Source organism: Pseudopodoces humilis, chromosome 26 (genome assembly GCF_049639895.1).
Source record: "Pseudopodoces humilis isolate 2021_Gansu_Grassland_sample_001 chromosome 26, ASM4963989v1, whole genome shotgun sequence".
Lineage (NCBI taxonomy): Eukaryota > Metazoa > Chordata > Aves > Passeriformes > Paridae > Pseudopodoces > Pseudopodoces humilis.
This window is the reverse complement of record NC_142225.1, coordinates 3,742,850-3,759,789: the sequence shown is the minus strand read 5'-3', so window position 1 is coordinate 3,759,789 and position 16,940 is coordinate 3,742,850. Positions and strand designations below refer to the sequence as shown.

At 55.9% G+C, this 16,940-nt stretch overlaps 1 long non-coding RNA gene across 1 annotated transcript; it reads right to left on the bottom strand.

Moving 5' to 3' along the window:
- Positions 1–365: 365 nt before the first annotated feature.
- Positions 366–4,975, bottom strand: LOC148182566 (uncharacterized). Its single transcript, XR_015774566.1, has 2 exons — positions 4,851–4,975; positions 366–681 (listed from the first exon to the last, which is right to left on the bottom strand). It is a non-coding gene; the product is annotated as an uncharacterized LOC148182566 (long non-coding RNA).
- Positions 4,976–16,940: the final 11,965 nt, after the last annotated feature.

The window sequence follows — 16,940 nt, the reverse complement described above, 5'->3', positions numbered from 1 at the left end:
CTGGCGCCGGCAGGGAAGGGGTTAAGCAAAGCAGGGGCCCCTCGCTGTTCCCCCCAATCCCCCCCAATCCTGGCAGGCTCCCCAAACCAACAGCGCTGGGAGCTCATTCCCAGAAAGGCTCGAGCCGGGCGGGTTCCGGGAAGGGCCTGCACGAGCCAGCAGGGCCGAGCGGAGCAGGAACCTCCCTGGCAGCCGCAGCCCCGCCGGGACGGGCTCCTGGAGCAGGGGAATGAAGGGAATTACACTCCCCGTGCTCTCGGGCAGCGAGGCCCTGAGCTGTGTTTATCCATGGGGTGGCTTCCATGGATCCCATTCCCAGAGAGGGAGAGGGACTGGGATGACTCAGGGAGGCAGAGCAATATTAATTCATTAATTTATCACAAATACTTTTTATTTTAAAGCACCGGGCTGTGGAAGGGCTTTAAATTTCCAGGACTGCTGCCAGTTTCCTCCTTCTCCACACAGTCCCCTTGGCAGAGGCCGGGCTGTGGGGTGAATTCTGCGTTCCTGCTTCCTGCAGCTCCACGGTGGAACTGCCCCAGGGCACAGCCTGTGGCAGATCCGCTGGCAGAGGGGCAAACCCTTGGCACAGTCCCCACTCCTGCCTTCAAGCGGCTCCAGACAACCCCAGTGAGGGTGAGGAGGAGGAAAAGTGCCTGCTCTGCTCTGCTCTGAAATAGGCTGGAAGGAAAAAAAAAAATTAAAAAAAAAAGAAAATTAAAAAAAAAAAAAAAAAAAAGTGCTGTTGTTGTTGTTCCAGAGCCAAGGGGAAGAAAAATTCCTTCCCAGTTTAAGGATCTCTAACACCTGGGTAGAGTTTCACTTCTCTCAGCTGCCTGCTGCAGGCTTTGAGAGCTACTTCCTAATAACTCCGGGCTGCATCCAAAGCTCACTAAGTCAGCCGGATTCTTTCCATCCATCCAAGGCCGATCAGACTTTCTTGGATGATTGGGAATCATTTGACACCCCGAGTGTGCCCAGGGGAGTGCGAGGCTGTTTTCAAGTGGCTCCTTGAATGACTTTTTCATGTGCACTGAGCTGGGGCACGAATTGGCTGCAGGGAAGCTCCCGGTGCGTTTCCATGTGCCTCTCCCAGCTGGAGGCTCACACACAGCTCCTGCCCGGCCTGCTGGAATTCCTGCCAGCTCCCTGCCCTCGGGAAGCCACTGCCAGCAGAGCAGGAGGAAGAGGATGGTGGGGAGGAAGCCGTCTGCAGGCCAGGCCAGCTGTGCACGTGCCCCTCTGCCCAGTCCATCACTCAGGTGAGGCTGAGGCTGGGCCAGTGGTGGCTCTGCAGGATGGGGACAGGATGGGGACAGGGTGACACAGCTGGATGTTCCCCCCGAGCCAGCGCACCCAGGCTGTGCCAGCCCTGAGCTCTCTGCAGCTCCCTCCACCCACCCACGCCCACCCCAGCCGAGTGCCGCTGTTCCTGGAGGTTCCTCGGATGGGATCCCTCTTGCAGGAGCCAGGGAAGCACTGCGGGAAGGGCTCTGTGACCTCCCCTGGCCCAGCTGAAACTGCTCCTCGCTGTCCCTCGCCCAGATTGTTCTGCCTGGCTGCTCCGATGCTGAGCAGATGCTGTGGTGCCCCCAGCCAGGGCTGCATCTCATTAGGGGAAGAAATGAACCCTTTCAACAGTGGTCACAAGCTGGAAAAGCTTTGGGATCTGTCCAGAGCCTGGTGGTGGTCAGCGAGGGCCGGCTCTCCACCCATCAAAGAGGCTTTGCCGCCCAGAATTGCAACACAAGGCGGGCTTTGAGGGAGAAAGGCTTCAGGCTGGGCTGGGAAAAACAGCTGGGAAGGGAGAAGGCTGGGACAGGTCACGGACAGGCCTTGGCCACCCCAAGAGCCTCAGCAAAAGTGAGGAGACTCCTTCCTCTGCGGTGCCCCAGCCTTGCTGGAGTGTCCCCACACAAGGGAGGTGACAAAATCCCGTGTGCTGGCGGATGAAGACAGCAGCACTTAAATCCATGATGATTTATATCCTCAGTACCTTGGGCGTGCAAGGGGTTGGGTCCTGGGCCTGGAGCACCGGGGGATTTGTCACCTGCATCAGCTGGGCTGGCATGTGGACATCTGTCCGTGCTGTGTGTGCTGGCACTGCCACTGCGCCCTGCACTGCTGTGCCCTGCAGCAGGCAGCGAGCTGCCACCTCTGCGGGCACCCTGCCACCCCTGGGAGCCCCGAGGTGTCACCACCCGCAGCCCCCAAACTCCGCAGCCGCGGGGTTACGTAAATATCCGCCTGCGAGCTGAGGAAATGAGTCAAGAAACATCGTGGGAGAAGAAAAGCAGAGCTCCGGAGAGACGAACGCCATGCACAGCCTGTCCTCAGCGTGTTCCCGGCTCCCCTCCTGCCGGCCCAGCTCCTCGGACGCGCAGAAGGGAACAAATCCCAGGGAGCCACACCCGGGGGTTCCCTCTGCGCCCACCTGAGCATCCCCACCCTGCTCCATCCTCCGTGCCCGGCTGCCAGGAAGGGACCGCGCTTTCATCTGGGACGTGTCAGGGCACGAGGAGTTCCCCGCTTCACCTGGGGAAATCCCAGAGCTGCGGGAACGTGCCCAGGTGATGCCAACACCCCCGAGCTCCCCTGGCAGCCCGAGGGGCGGCTCCGAGCCCCGTCTGAACGGCATCCAGAGGCAGCGGCTCCGGGAAAAAACACCAGGCTGAGAATAAAACAAACCCGGCAATCACGCCTGATGGGAGAGGAATTGGATTCTGGCTTCCCCTCTGGTTCCCCCCTCCTCCCCCAGCCCGCTGCGGGCTGAATGCAGCTGGCTGAGTTTGGCTAATTGGCTCTGTCAATCAAGTGTCACTCAGGGGCTCACGCGGCTCCTGCCCGGGTGAGGAGAGCTGGAATCCGAGGCTTGGGAAAGCAGAAGTGACCGGAGCTTCCAAGGGGGCTGAGCGAGCTCGGAGACCCCACGAGGTGCGGGGGAAGCGGAGCTGGAGCTGGTCTTGAGCAGCGTTCTGCTGCTTGATGCCAGGGAGTTTGGCGCCTCAGTTTCCCTACAGGGACCCAGGTGGCCAGAGGGACCCCAGCGGAGCACAGCCAGTTGAAAACACAGAAATTCAGGCCTGGAAATCCCATGTTTGTCCAACCATTGGGGTTCCAGGCTCATTCTTTGTCCCATGAAAGGCCCTGGGGTCACAGCAACAGGCACTTGGAAATTAGGGACCATCCAAGAAGGAAAGCCCCTGTTTCTCCTCTGGGTGAGCGAGCGAAGGGTTAATCCGAGGCAGCCTTTCGGGAGGAGATGGCAAAGGCTGGCGGAGATCCCTTTTGTGTCACAGGAAGGAAGAGGTTAAGCCGGAGGTGCCACCTGGGAGGCAGAGCCAGGTCTGAGGATGCTTTGCCAGCTCCTCCACCGTGTAAACAGCTTTTCCTTCCTGTGCCCAGCTCCTCTCCGTGCTGCACCCATCACCCCGAGCACCAACCGCACAAAAAGGGGAGGAAAAAAGGAAGAAAGGAAGAAAGGAGGGATTCTGGAGCCGCCTTTCAGCGCGGGCTCAGGGCTCTGGCAGCACAGCCGGGAGGGGACAGATGCTGCTGCTCTGTTTGCACGAAAACAAAGGAGCAGAAGATTACACTTGGATTCCCAGTTTGTTTATGGAGAGATCAAACCCGCTGCAATTTCCTTGTCTGGCTTTCAAGTGGCAAAAGGCTCGGGCAGAGGGGATGCAGCCCCTCACTGCCAGGTGGGCACCTGCCTGGGCAACCTGGCACTGCCTGTGGCCACCCCCAGACCGATGGCTTGAGCTGGGAATTGCTTTTTGTCGGCGCTTTCTTTCTGCCCCTTTTCCGGGAGGGGAAACTGAGGCACGGAGGGATTTAATAAATCCCGAGCAGTGGATGGGGAAGGGACACGGGAGGGGGATGCAGGAGCACCCCTGAGGATGGGAGGAGCTGCTGAAAGGGGGGTTCACTCCTTGATGCTGGGAATTGAGGATGGCCTGAGGCTGCTCAGGGAAGGGAAGTGTGGTGGAAATGCCACATTTACGGCTCCAAACCCGCCCCAAATCCCTGGAATCTGCAAACCACAAACTCCAGCCAAACTCACTTGGTGACGGAGGAGTTAAAATCTCTGGACCCAGCAGTTTCCAGCCTGTGGCTTCTTACCCCCCCCCACCCCCCACCCCCCCCCCCCTCCCCTGGTTTACAAAAACCCCACATTATCAAAAACTTGCCTGGAATCCTCTCAGCCAGTGACACAGAAAATTCACATTACGGAGGCTTCCAGGGCGACAACAAACAGCAGCAGTAAATACAGTAAATACAGTAAATACAGTAAATACAGTAAATACAGTAAATACAGTAAATACAGCTGCCGGGAGCTGCCCTGCCCGTCCCCAGCACAGCAGCTCCAGGGGACGCTCCGCTCTCCTGTCCTGCCCCTGCCATCCCCGCTCGGGCACCCGCAGCTCGCGGCCGTGTCCTTTGGAGCACTCACCGGGCTCAGCTTGCTGCCTGGCTGCTTTTTGAAGCGCCTCACCCCCCCTGCTTCTCTCTTTCATCCCTCTGCTTTCCCTCTCTCCAGGGTTGTTTTCCTCTCCTGAGCCTGTGCAGAGCTCGCCTGCCCCGGCAGCTCCTCAGGGATCTGCAGCCACCGGGATCGGTGCCCAGGGCAGCCCCAGGGCACAGAGCGGCTCCTTGGCGAGGCTCTGGGCAGGATCCTGGTGGGCAGGCAGGGATGTGCCCACAGGGAATCTCTGTCCCCTCTCCCAGGAAAAGCTCGGCCATTCCTTTGCCGCAGCCTGAGGCTGCATCTCCCCCCCTTCCCTCCCCTTCTTCTTCCTCCTTTTTGCACGTTCCCCTTTTCCTTCCCCCTGCAGCTCTTCACACACCTGCCAGGCTCACATGAGCAACAGGTAACGAGGCCTCACACCGGGAATGCTGAAGGAGGTCTGGTTTTTTCCAGGATCACTTTTTTCCACATCGTCTGCAGCGCTGGTGTTTATTTGAAGTCTGTGGCCGGGTGGAATTTGTATCCCCGCAGTTCCTGTCCTTAATCACTGCTTTTCTCGCCTCTTCCGCTTTCTTTGCTCCCCTCCCATCCCGTTTACAAAGTTGATTTTGTCCCCGGGGTCACTGAGACAGCAGCAGGAGGGATCACGGTGGGACTGGGAGGAAAGACAGTGGGAAAGACCCCGGGAGAGAGGGAAGAGCAGAGCAGGGACTCCAGAGGAGGATTCCTGGCAGGTCCCAGCTGGGATCCTGCTGCTCCCCAGCCCAGAAGATTGTTGGGATGGAGGGGCTGCCTTGTCTTTTCCATGGGAATGATCCTCATTCCACTTAAAATCAGCACCACAAAAATCCACCATGAGTTGAGAGCAATGATCAGAGGTGGACAGTTATGGAAAAGATGGGAACTCTTCTTCTTGGCTTAACAGGAGGGCATGGAGCAAGCCCGGACACCCCAGGAACAACCGACCACCCGCACGGGGTGATTTTACACCAAACCACTGATTGCTGCCCAGTTATCCCACTGGGAATCCCACCAGAGAGCCCCACCAGCAGAATTCCCAGTGATTGAAGGGCTCTGAACCACCTGCACCACAGCAGCCCCTAGGAAATGCAGGACAGCCCCTCCAAGGCACACAGTCTCCACTGGGACACCCCAGGTACCACCAAGGTCACAGCAGGGACGTGGCACGGACTGAATCTCCCACCTCCCACCTTGGGCTCCTGGCACGGCACATCCGCCTCCCAGTGCATCAAAGCAGGGAAAAGAAATGAAGATGGAGAGGATGCAGACACCCGGCCGCCTGAGGGGTTTGGGAGGTGAGATTTATGAGGCTCTGTCTTGCAGAAGCTTCCAGGGGAGGGAAAAAAAAAGGAAAGAGAGGAAAAAAAACCTCCTCCTTCAGGTGGCTGGAAATCTGTCTTGCTGCTGAGAGCAAAGATCTGATCCTGCCACTCTGCACTCAGGAGGGTCTCCTCACCCAGGATGTGGCAGAGACCTTGGGAAGGGGCCGGTTTTGCTGCTCAGAGTGGCTCAGTGCCGTGTTCAGGCACAGGAAATGATTTTCCTGGGGAAATCTCCCACTCTTCTGCCTTGGGGGCTGTTGCTGTGGCTGCCTGGCAGGGGAGATGTCCTGTGTCCTGTGTCCTGTGCCCTGTGTCCTGTGTTCTGTCCCCTCTGTCTTGTGTTCTGTGTCCTGTGCCCTGTGCCCTGTGTCCTGTGTCCTGTGTCCTGTCCCCTGTGTCCTGTGTCTTGTGTCCTGTGCCCTGTGCCCTGTCCCCTGTGTCCTGTGTCCTGTGCCCTGTGCCCTGTCCCCTGTGTCCTGTGTCCTGTGTCCCGTGCCCTGTGTCCTGTGCCCTGTGTTCTGTGCCCTGTGTCCTGTGTCCTGTGTCCTGTGTCCCGTGCCCTGTGTCCTGTGTCCTGTGTCCTGTGTCCTGTGCCCTGTGTCCCGTGCCCTGTGCCCTGTGCCCTGTGTCCTGTGTCCTGTGTCCCGTGCCCTGTGTCCTGTGTCCTGTGTCCCGTGCCCTGTGCCCTGTGCCCTGTGTCCTGTCCCCTGTGTCCTGTGTCCTGTGTCCTGTGCCCTGTGCCCTGTCCCCTGTGTCCTGTGTCCTGTGTCCCGTGCCCTGTGCCCTGTGTCCTGTGTCCTGTCCCCTGTGTCCTGTGTCCTGTGTCCCGTGCCCTGTGTTCTGTGTCCTGTGCCCTGTGTCCTGTGTCCTGTGTCCTGTGTCCTGTCCCCTGTGTCCTGTGTCCTGTGCCCTGTGTCCTGTGTCCTGTGCCCTGTGTCCTGTCCCCTGTGTCCTGTCCCCTGTGTCCTGTGTCCTGTGTCCTGTCCCCTCTGTCTTGTGTCCTGTGTCCTGTGTCCTGTCCCCTGTGCCCTGTGCTCTGTGTCCTGTGTCCTGTGCCCTGTGTCCTGTGTCCTGTGCCCTGTGCTCTGTGTCCTGTGTCCTGTGCCCTGTGCTCTGTGTCCTGTGTCCTGTGCCCTGTGTCCTGTGTCCTGTGCCCTGTGCTCTGTGTCCTGTGTTCTGTGTCCTGTGCCCTGTGTCCTGTGTCCTGTGTCCTGTGTCCTGTCCCCTGTGCCCTGTGTCCTGTGTCCTGTCCCCTGTGTCCTGTGTCCTGTCCCCTGTGTTCTGTGTCCTGTCCCCTGTGTCCTGTGCCCTGTGTCCTGTCCCCTGTGTCCTGTCCCCTGTGCTCTGTGTCCTGTGTCCTGTGCCCTGTGTCCTGTGTCCTGTGCCCTGTGCCCTGTGTCCTGTGTCCTGTGCCCTGTGTCCTGTCCCCTGTGCCCTGTTCCCTGTCCCTTGTGCCCTGTGTCCTGTGCCCTCCAGGGGCTGCGTGGCAGCAATCCATTCTGGGAGCTGAGGGCAGGGCTGAGTGTCCTGGCTCTCCCTGCTCATTCCCTGGGAGTCCCAACTCATTCCCTCTGAGCTCCAGCTCTCCCTGCTCATTCCCTGTGCATCCCACCTTTCCCTGATTATTCCCCGAGTCCAAATTGATTCCCTGTGAGTTCCAGCTGTCCCCTTTTCACTCCCTGTGCACCCCAACCCTCCCCCTTCATTCCCTGTGAGTCCCAACTCACTCCCTGGGCATCCCAACCCTCCCTCTTCATTCCCTGTGAGTCCCAACCCATTCCCTGGGCATCCCAGCTCTCCCTGCTCATTCCCTGTGAGTCCCAACTCATTCCCTGGGCATCCCAACCCTCCCTCTTCATTCCCTGTGAGTCCCAACTCATTCCCTGGGCATCCCAGCTCTCCCTGCTCATTCCGCAGCTCACCAAGGGCTGAGCAGAGTGGAAGGAAGAAAGAGCAAAGCCCGGAAAACTCCTTCCCCATCATATTTACTGAACTGCTCTGAGTTATGACTGGAGGCCAAGATCTGGCTTCAGGCGATTGCCTAAATCATTTAGGAGCTGACAAGGCAGGGAGGGGGGAAAATGTTCTTGTAATTCTTCAGTCTGAGGTACATTAAGGAGCCATAAGCCATGTCGAGAGCTTGAATTACATTAGAGAGATTATCCTGTTACAGTTCATAATCCTGGATAATATAGCATCCCGCAGCACACCTGCCAAGGATAAATCTCGCCCCGTAATGGGGCAGCCGTGACCCTGGCGCTCCCAGAGCCCTCCTGGCACGGAGCAGCAGCACCAGGCAGACGGATGGAGTCAGCAGGGACAGCACGGAGCAATAACAGCCTGGCAGAGGGGGCTGCACCCAGGGAAATTCATGGTTCTCCCTGTGCTGGGATGCTCCAGGGCCATGGTGCAGGTGTGGGATGGGAGGGATCCATGGGGATGGACACCTGAGGTTTCCACCAGGGTTTGAGCTCCACTGAGGGGCTTTGCCCCATGCCAAAGCCCAGGGAGCACAGGGGAGAGGCTGGCAGGAAGGTGGAGAGCAGGACATTTCCCCCAGAAAGGGGATTTGTGGCACAGGGTATTTTCCAGGCACACGAGTGAAAGGTGGTTACGAGGGAATGGGGAGGGACAGGTCTGAGTCCCAAGGGGATCATGCAGAAACCAGCCCTTGGAGCAGGGTACCACCAGGAGTTCAGCTGTCCCAGCCCCTCTGGAAAAAGGGATCAGCAGGCAGGATTTGCAGCCTGGACACCCCAGGGGTGCTGGGGTCTGGTAGACCACTGCCTCTGAGCCTTTAACCTGTGAATGTCGATCTGTGTCAGGGGCATCCAAAGGGCATCCAGAGGGCTGCAGGTCCATGGATATTGGGCACTGGGACCTCCAGGCCTGCTGCCTTTCTCCAGCATGGATAGCACCTCTTCCCATGGAACCCAGAACCTGTCCTGCCCTCCCATGCCACAATCCTGCTGTAACCTTTCGTAGGAATCCCAGCAAGCTCCAGGGCTCTTCCATCTTCTCTCCAACTCCTTGGCTTCCCCCCCGGTTTGCTCCCAGTCACTTCCCAGCCCAGCCCCACAGCCCTGAGTGAACAAACCCACATTGTTTCACCTCTCCTGTCCTCCTCCAGCCCCAGCTCCTCCTGCACCCTCGAGTCCATAAATCCTGGCATTCCCTAGATGGGACCATGCGAACATGACCAGGCAGCTCCTGCCTCTCCTGGCAGCCTCTCACAGCCCTCATTCCCCTGCACTGGGGACTGCAACTGCTCCATTTCAGTCTCCTAACACATCCCCGGGGAAATTCCCAGGTAAATCCCACCTGCCCTCCACCCCCAGGGCCCAAAATCTGCCCCAGTCCCAGCCCCAGGATCTGCACAGTGTAAGGAATGAGGCCCTGCAGGGATTTAAGGTTTTCCCTGAGGAATGAGCTCCTCTGTCCTGCAGGGATTTGGGGTCTTCCCTAAGGAATGGGATCCCAGCCTGGCTGCTGGTTTCACAGGGAGCTGCTCCTGGGAATGCATCTGCCCATGGAATGTGGACTGATCCACAGTCAGGAATGATCCAGAGGAATGGGATGGGTCTATGTCTACCCACTCCTGGCCGTCTCCTCATCTCCCCTTCCTGACCTGCTCCAGAGCTGCTGCTCGCTCCCTGCTCCCTTGATCCCTGCTTTAAAAGCCTCTCACTTCCAGGCTGCTCCTGCTGAGCTGGGGTTAAGCAGCTCCCAGGAGATGCTGGCATCTCCAGCCCAGGTAAATCCCACCTGCCCTTCATGCCCAGAGCCCAAAACTGCCCCGGCCCCAGTCCCGGGGTCTGCTCAGTGTAAGGAAAGAGCCCCTGCAGGGATTTGGGGTCTCCCCTGAGGAATGAACCCCTCTATCCCTCAGGGATTTGGGGTCTCCCCTGAGGAATGAACCCCTCTGTCCCTCAGGGATTTGGGGTCTCCCCTGAGGAATGAGCCCCTCTATCCCTCAGGGATTTGGGGTTATTCCCTGAGGAATGAACCCCTCTGTCCCTCAGGGATTTGGGGTCTCCCCTGAGGAATGAGCCCCTCTATCCCTCAGGGATTTGGGGTCTCCCCTGAGGAATGAGCCCCTCTATCCCTCAGGGATTTGGGGTTATTCCCTGAGGAATGAACCTCTCTGTCCCTCAGGGATTTGGGGTTATTCCCTGAGGAATGAACCCCTCTGTCCCTTAGGGATTTGGGGTTATTCCCTGAGGAATGAACCTCTCTGTCCCTCAGGGATTGGGATCTCCAGCGTGGCCCTGCCGGACACTTGACAGAGCCTCTTCTCTCAGGCTTGTGTGTTTTGTTTAAGTGCCCTGAGATAAAGCCCTTTTATCCCGATAAGAGCCTGGTTGCCCTGGTTTCTTCCTCTGGCCTGAAGGCCATTCTTCTCCTCCCTCTTGTTTTTGACCTCAGGTTCAAGAGTGCCAGACCTCCCTGGTTTAGGGCAGACCTTGGTGGCCGCTGTGGGAAAAGGCAGGGCAAGGGTTAGGGAGGGCTCCAAGGGCCCACATTGCTCAGGGAGCAGCTTCCAAACCACTTAGCGAAGCAGGAGGGACAGGAACACCAGAGCAGAGCACTCCTTCCAACCTCTCCTGCCCTCCCTTTTGTCTCCTTCCTTCCGTTGCTCCCTTTTATTTACCCCTCCATCCTTTATCAGCCCTTCTCCCTCTTTCCCCTCCTTTCCCCCTTTTTCTCACCCTTGTTTTGCTTTCCTTGCCTTTCCTCCTTTCTCCCTCTCCCCCTTCCCCTGCGGCTTTGCCAACTGCCAGCAGATGACATCTCCTTTCATGTTTGGGGCTGAGCGGAGGCTCTGAATGTTCGTTTGATTCCGTTAAGATAATAGCTGGTTCACTGTCAGACGCAGACTGATCAGTTAAAACCTTAATCACTGCCTGTCTACTCACATGGCACTTATTTTTTAAGAGATTAATCCCCTAAGCACTGCACCAGCATACATTGAGGCTCAAAGAAAAGGGTGGGTTTTTATTATTATTTCATGCGTTTACTGCTTCTTTTTCTTTTTTTTTTTTTGTTTTTCTTTTTTTGGCTCTTTTTGAAAAAGACACCTCCTCCCCACCCCGCCACCTTTTTGATGCTCCAAAGACACCTGAACTTTGTCCCCTCTCTGTGCCTGTCCCTCACACCAGGCACAGCTGGGAGGGAAGGAGGGAGGTGATGGGAGGAGGTGGGAGATGGAGCTGATGCTGCTCCTGCCGCAGGCTCTGGGAGCTCAGATTTGCAGGATGCCGTGGTGGGCTCTGGATTAAGCCTGGTTGGGCTCTCAGGAGAGCTGGGCTCCATCCCTGCTTCCCCAGCCAGCCAGGCCTCCCTTCCCTTCCCGATTCAGGAAGCAGCTCTGGATAAACATCACAGCCTGGGCGAGAGGCCCCCGAGCACATCAAAGCCGGCCAGGGAAGTTCCGTGTCCACCTCAGACGGGATTTAGGCAAAGCTGCTTTAAAGCACCTCGGCTTAGCACCTGCCTGCATGAAAGCAGCACCTCTGCAGGCAGGCTGAGCTGGCCCCAGACACAGGACATCACCCCGGGGTGTCACCGTGGGTGCCACCACAGTCCCGGTTCTCCCAGCCACAGCGCAACCACGTCCCAAAACTGCTGCTAGCACTTTCAGCACCAACCAGTCCGTACTGGGATAACAGCAAGCTGAAATCTCCTCCTGATCCAGGATTTCAATTAATGGAGAGCACCAACCACATCAGCCCAGTCCTCGCAGCTGGAGAAGGACACAGGACAATGGGATGACAGAGCCCAATTCCACAGGACAGCAGCAATAAGAGGCTCTCAGGCAGCAGTTGGTATTCCCAAACTTCGAAGCATCCCACAGAGGAGGCTGCCCCCTCACCCCCACCTCCAAAGGGAGGGGAAAAGCTCCTTAGCCTCAGGTGAGGACAGCTCCTGCAGGTGAGGGCAGAGCTCTGTTTCCCAAATCATCCACAGCAGCTGCCAGGCAAGAGGATCTCTGAGGTCCCATTCCAACCCAAACCATTCCAGGATTCTGTGATGCTCCTTCCCTCCTGCTGCGAGGCCCCGCGGCTGGCCTGGGGAGGGGGCTGTTTGTTTCACTGCTTCCAGCACCAGAGACACCAGGCAACTTCTGAGTGCTGAAGGGTTGTGAAACTTTCCCTTCATGTTTGACTTGTGATCAAAGAAGGAAGAACAGTCACATTCCCCAGCTCAGGGTTTGCTTTCGCACTTGTGAGGAAAGTTCCAGAAAAGCCAATGTTTTATCACCTCCTGGTTAACATTTCCAGACTCCAGTTGCTTGTGATGGCCGTGAGAAATGAGAGATTCCTGCACCCCACCCACCATCCCACCAGTTCCTGCACCCATCCCACCGGTCCCTGCATCCTGCATCCCACCCCATTCCCGAGTGCCCAGGGCTTGGATCTGCCTCTCCTCGAGCTCACAGCTCTATTTAAGTGATGTCCAGCACATGTGGGGAGGTCAGACCCAGCTCAGGGGTTGCTGAGGGACCCCATCCCTCGCTGTAGCTCAGCCAGGGGCTGTTGTGCTCTCCCTGCAAAACTTCTCCCCCTGGCACAAATCAGCTTCCAGAGAGCTGCTTCCAGCAGCTCCTCTGGGAACACAGCTGAGGTTTTACAGCCCCAACCTGTGCTGGACACCTGGACAGAGCCCTCACTTCCCCATCCTGCCCCTGACCCCACACCTGACCCCACACCTGCAGCTCCAGCAGAGCAGCAGCAGCTCCTGGATCCAAGAGGAGGAATTGCTGGCAGTGAGTGAGGACTCAGGTTTTGGTAAAAGAAAATCGTGAGAGTGTGAAAGGGGTTTTGTCAGCTGCTCTTGGAGTTTCCTATTGGAACTGCAAATGGAGTGAGAGAACAGGCCCTGAGTGTATTTTGGCAATTTTTTGGTGAAGTAAAACAAAGCTGTCAGAAAGATCTGGAGTTCTATGGAGAAGCAGAGTTCACCTGCAGGCCTCATTCTGCTCCTTCTCCGAGTGATTCCTGAGAAGTTGGAAAAAAACCCAAAGAAAACAAAACCACAGAAATTGAAATAAATGATCCCCAGAATCATGGGGATGGAGTTTTAAGAAAGCTCACAGAGGAAAGGGACACAAAATTCCTCGCTGCAAAGGGATAAAGCAATTTTGAACTAATGGAGATTAGGAAGAACCTTTTCCAAAGGACTGGATATCCCATAAATTAATGGAATCAATGGTGTCACAGCCCTCAGCCACAGGGTCCTGAGTCATTGTCTTAAGTGCTACGAGGGCACGAGCAGCCTGTCCTGGAGCAGCTGGGGCTGGGCACTCCTGGAGATTGCACAGGGACAGATGGATCCTCTTTATCCCATTGTTCTGTTCCAGAAATCCAGGTATCCTGACAGGTACGCCTTCCTCAGACATCTCTGCTTTTTTTAACCTTAAACCTCGCAATTTTAGTCAACTTTTATGGCACTAAGGAAATGATTATGCAATAGATTTGTTGTTATTTATTATTGAAGCTCTGGCTGTGTTTATTGCTGCACAGCAGCAGCTTTGTAGTGAGGGTTGATATTAATATATAATAGCCAGGAATTAAGAATAATTCCTTAATTATGGATGTGATCTCCATTCTGGGGCCTTTCCCTGCCTAACATCACTCCTGGGCTGAGGAGTGTGCTGAAGGAAATTGCTGCCAGGCTTCCTGGGGTATGGAAGCGTTTGACTCCCACTGGAAATGCCAATGGCTCCGAGGCTTCAGCCTCAGAGCCCAAACCTGGGGTGGGTTTGGGAATACAACAGCGTTTCCTCAGGATTTCACCCTGAGATCCTTCCTTCCCTATCCCAGGACCTCAAGACCATTTAAAAGCCTTGAAAATAAAGCAGATGAAGAGAAGGGGTTGTTATTGCTTCTCAAAGGGGCTCCAGGGCAAAGGGACATGAGGGAACCCCATTAAAGCTCCCATTAAATTTTGCTGGAAGAGCTGAAATCCCAGTGCCTGCCCCTCATTCCCACCCCAGTGCTTTGACCTCCAGGACCATCCCTGCCCTCTCAGCAAATGGAAATGGGCAGGCTGTGACAGATTGACCAGCAGAGCTTCCTGGATGGATTTCCCACAGATTGCTGCCGGCCCCTACAATGGGAACCAATAAATATCCCAGCGGGAAATATACGGCACCTCATCTCCCGCTTGTGCCGCGGGGATCCATTTTAAAAAGCCCTTTTCCCTCGTAGGGGATAAATCCTTCAGGCCCAATCCTCTGGTGGGAAGCAGAGAACAAGCAGCAAAACCCCGTGACCCTGCCCGGAGTCGCGGAGTCAACAAGTGGTCAAGCAGAGGTCAAGGGGCCAAAACGGGGCCAAAAAGGGCATTTTGTGCCAGGCCCATGTGCTGGCAAGCAGCCAGGCAGCACCCCAAAGGTGCAGCACGGCTCAGGCTCCAGGCCTCGGCTGTTTCTTCCCCCAGACAGTAGCAATTATCATAATCAAGCAGTTGACTCCAATTACGCCGTCCTCTCCTCACAGCCAGGGGATGGACACAGCCCAGAGAAAGTTCACAGCCCTGTCGCCTTTGCATATCTTAATCTAAAATGACAGGGTGTGACACGGGGGGCCGGTGACCCTGCCAGCCTTCAGCTGTTCGTGTGGCAACAATTTCCAGCCCCAAATTACTCCCAGGCAGGGCTTGATTGGAGTTTCAAGGCAGCAGGAGAGAGAAGCCATTTAGGGGACTGAAACATTCTTCACAGCCCTATTTAAATACAATTTACATTCCAGGCTCTGCTGTTGGCGAATTGTTAATTGCACCTTGTACCTCAGTTTATTTTGTAGTTGAAGGGGCTTTCGCTTTGCTGTTGTTTTTCAAAGGCCTCCTTTGCGTGCTTTTTTCTCTTCTCCTAAGGGGCTGTTCTCAGAATACAGTTCCAGTTCCTGGAAGGGAAAATAGATTAGTGGATTTAAAGGCCAGAAGGGACAAACAGATCATCTCTGTGACCTCCTGGAGAAGACAGGCCAGGACATTTTGCTCAGTAATTCCTTTGTCTCCCTTTGTCCAGACTTAACCCAATCCCCTGCAGTGACCAGAACACCTCTTCCAGAAAGGCTGGCTCCATCCAAAGTCGTGGAATCACGGGAATCTCCAGGTCCTGGGGCAGGTCTTCCAGTGCAGCATCACCTGGAGCAGTCCCAGGAGGAGATCTGGGCAGTCCTGGGCTGCAGGGACAGCAGGGACAGCCTGGTTTGATGTCCCCAACACGAAGGGACAAGGCAGCCAGGACAAAGCCAATTGTGAGGCCAAGAGGAGCCTCATTTTCCAGCATTTCTTCAGCACTGCTGTGTTTGTTGCCTCACCTGAGGTTAATTCAATCCAAACATGGACAGAAAACCCTACCCAGCTGAATTCTGGGGGTGCACATGTTTCTCTCTTCTCAGAGCTGACCAAAGGCTGAATTCTAACCTGGTCCTAACAAAGCAAAAAGTCTTCCAAAATCCCTTTTCCTCAGCCATGCAGAAAGGGTGACTGGAGAGATGGAAAATGGATTTTGAATTTCCCAACATGGGTGGAATTTCAAACCTCAGCTCTGCTTGCAAAAAAACCCCAACAAAACCAAAAACCCAAACAAAACATCTGCTGGGGAGCAGACGAGTGAAAAACTGCAGAACTTCCCATTCCTCTTTTTCCAACTTGTTCTGCTCTTGGGTTGGAAAAGCCAGAGTCTCTCGGGATCATTCGTGACCATGGGCTTCCCACCAGCCGAGAGCCAACTTTGGATCCTGGCAGCTAGAGCTGGGATCTAGGAATTCTTGCTTTAGGAATGCCCTGGGAGATTCAAATGTAGTTTGACAAGTGGGATTGTTCAATCTGGAGAAGAGAAGCTTCAGAGTGACCTGACTGTGGCCTTCCAGTGCCTGAGGGAGCCAACAGGAAAGGATGGAGGGGGAATATTTACAAGGGCCTGGAGGGACAGGATAAGCAGGAATGGCTTCAAACTGTCAGAAGGCAGGGTTAGTTGGGATGTTGGGGAGAAATCCTTCCCTGTGAGGGTGGGGAAGCCCTGGCACAGGGTGTCCGGAGCAGCTGTGGCTGCCCCTGGATCCCTGGAAGTGCCCAAGGCCAGGCTGAACGAGGCTTGGAGTAGCCTGGGATAGGCAAGGTGTCCCCATGGCAGGGGCATGGAATGAGATGAACTTTAAGGTCTCTTCCAACCCAAACCATTCTGTGATTCTCTGAGTGTCATGCAGGTTGCAGCCAGGAGGAAGGCAGAGACCTTTCCCCTGAAACTCCTGCCCCCCAGGACAGGTGGGATTCTGCCCCAGCAGCAGTGCCAGGCCGAAGCTATTTTGGCATCCTTTTCTTTGAGCCCCATCTGCTGGAACCCCACAATTTTGTGACACGTTTGATCTTTCTCTCATTTGTTCCTATTTCAAAAGCCCCCTCTGAGCCTTTGCAGCCAAGGGCAGAAGCCATAAACCCCAAGAAATAAAGTAAAACTATCAACTCGAGGAATTTCAGGACAGCCCCAAGATTCCACAGCTTCTGAGCACCGGTGGCTGGGAATCCCTGGTGCCACCACTGCTAAAAGGAACCTCCTGGGCCTGGTTCTCATTTCCATGGATTCCCTTCCCGGCGCTCTGGCCACGCCAGGAGCTGCTGTGACATAAAAAGGTGTTGGTGTAAATGACAGCTAAGACCACTTGACCCCAGCCAGCCTCCTCCTAATTTACTCCAGCTCTGGGGAGGTCTGACTCAGACACCAGCTCGGCAAAACTTGACGGAGAGACAGACAAATGTACTCCCCAACCTGCTGCTGCTCCAGAGGCCTCGGAGCCAATTATCCCAGTGATCTCACTCCTCCTTTCCTTCTCCTCTCTCCCCCTTTTCCCATCACGTGCCCGCTCCCAGCACACGCACGTCCTCCTGCAAGGGGAAAAAAAGCAGCGCCGTGGAGGAATGTGGAGGGTTTGGGAGCCCCCCGAGAGCAGGTAGATCCATCTGAGCAGCGCCTGCCTCCTCCGAGGCGGGAGGAGATCGGTTTACATAAGTGCTTTGCCATATGAAGGAATAATTCAGCGGTATTAATAGAGGTTAAAGTTTCCCAGGGATCCCAAGCAGGCCCCGCAGACACAGGTGGGTTCTTTCACTCGCAGAGA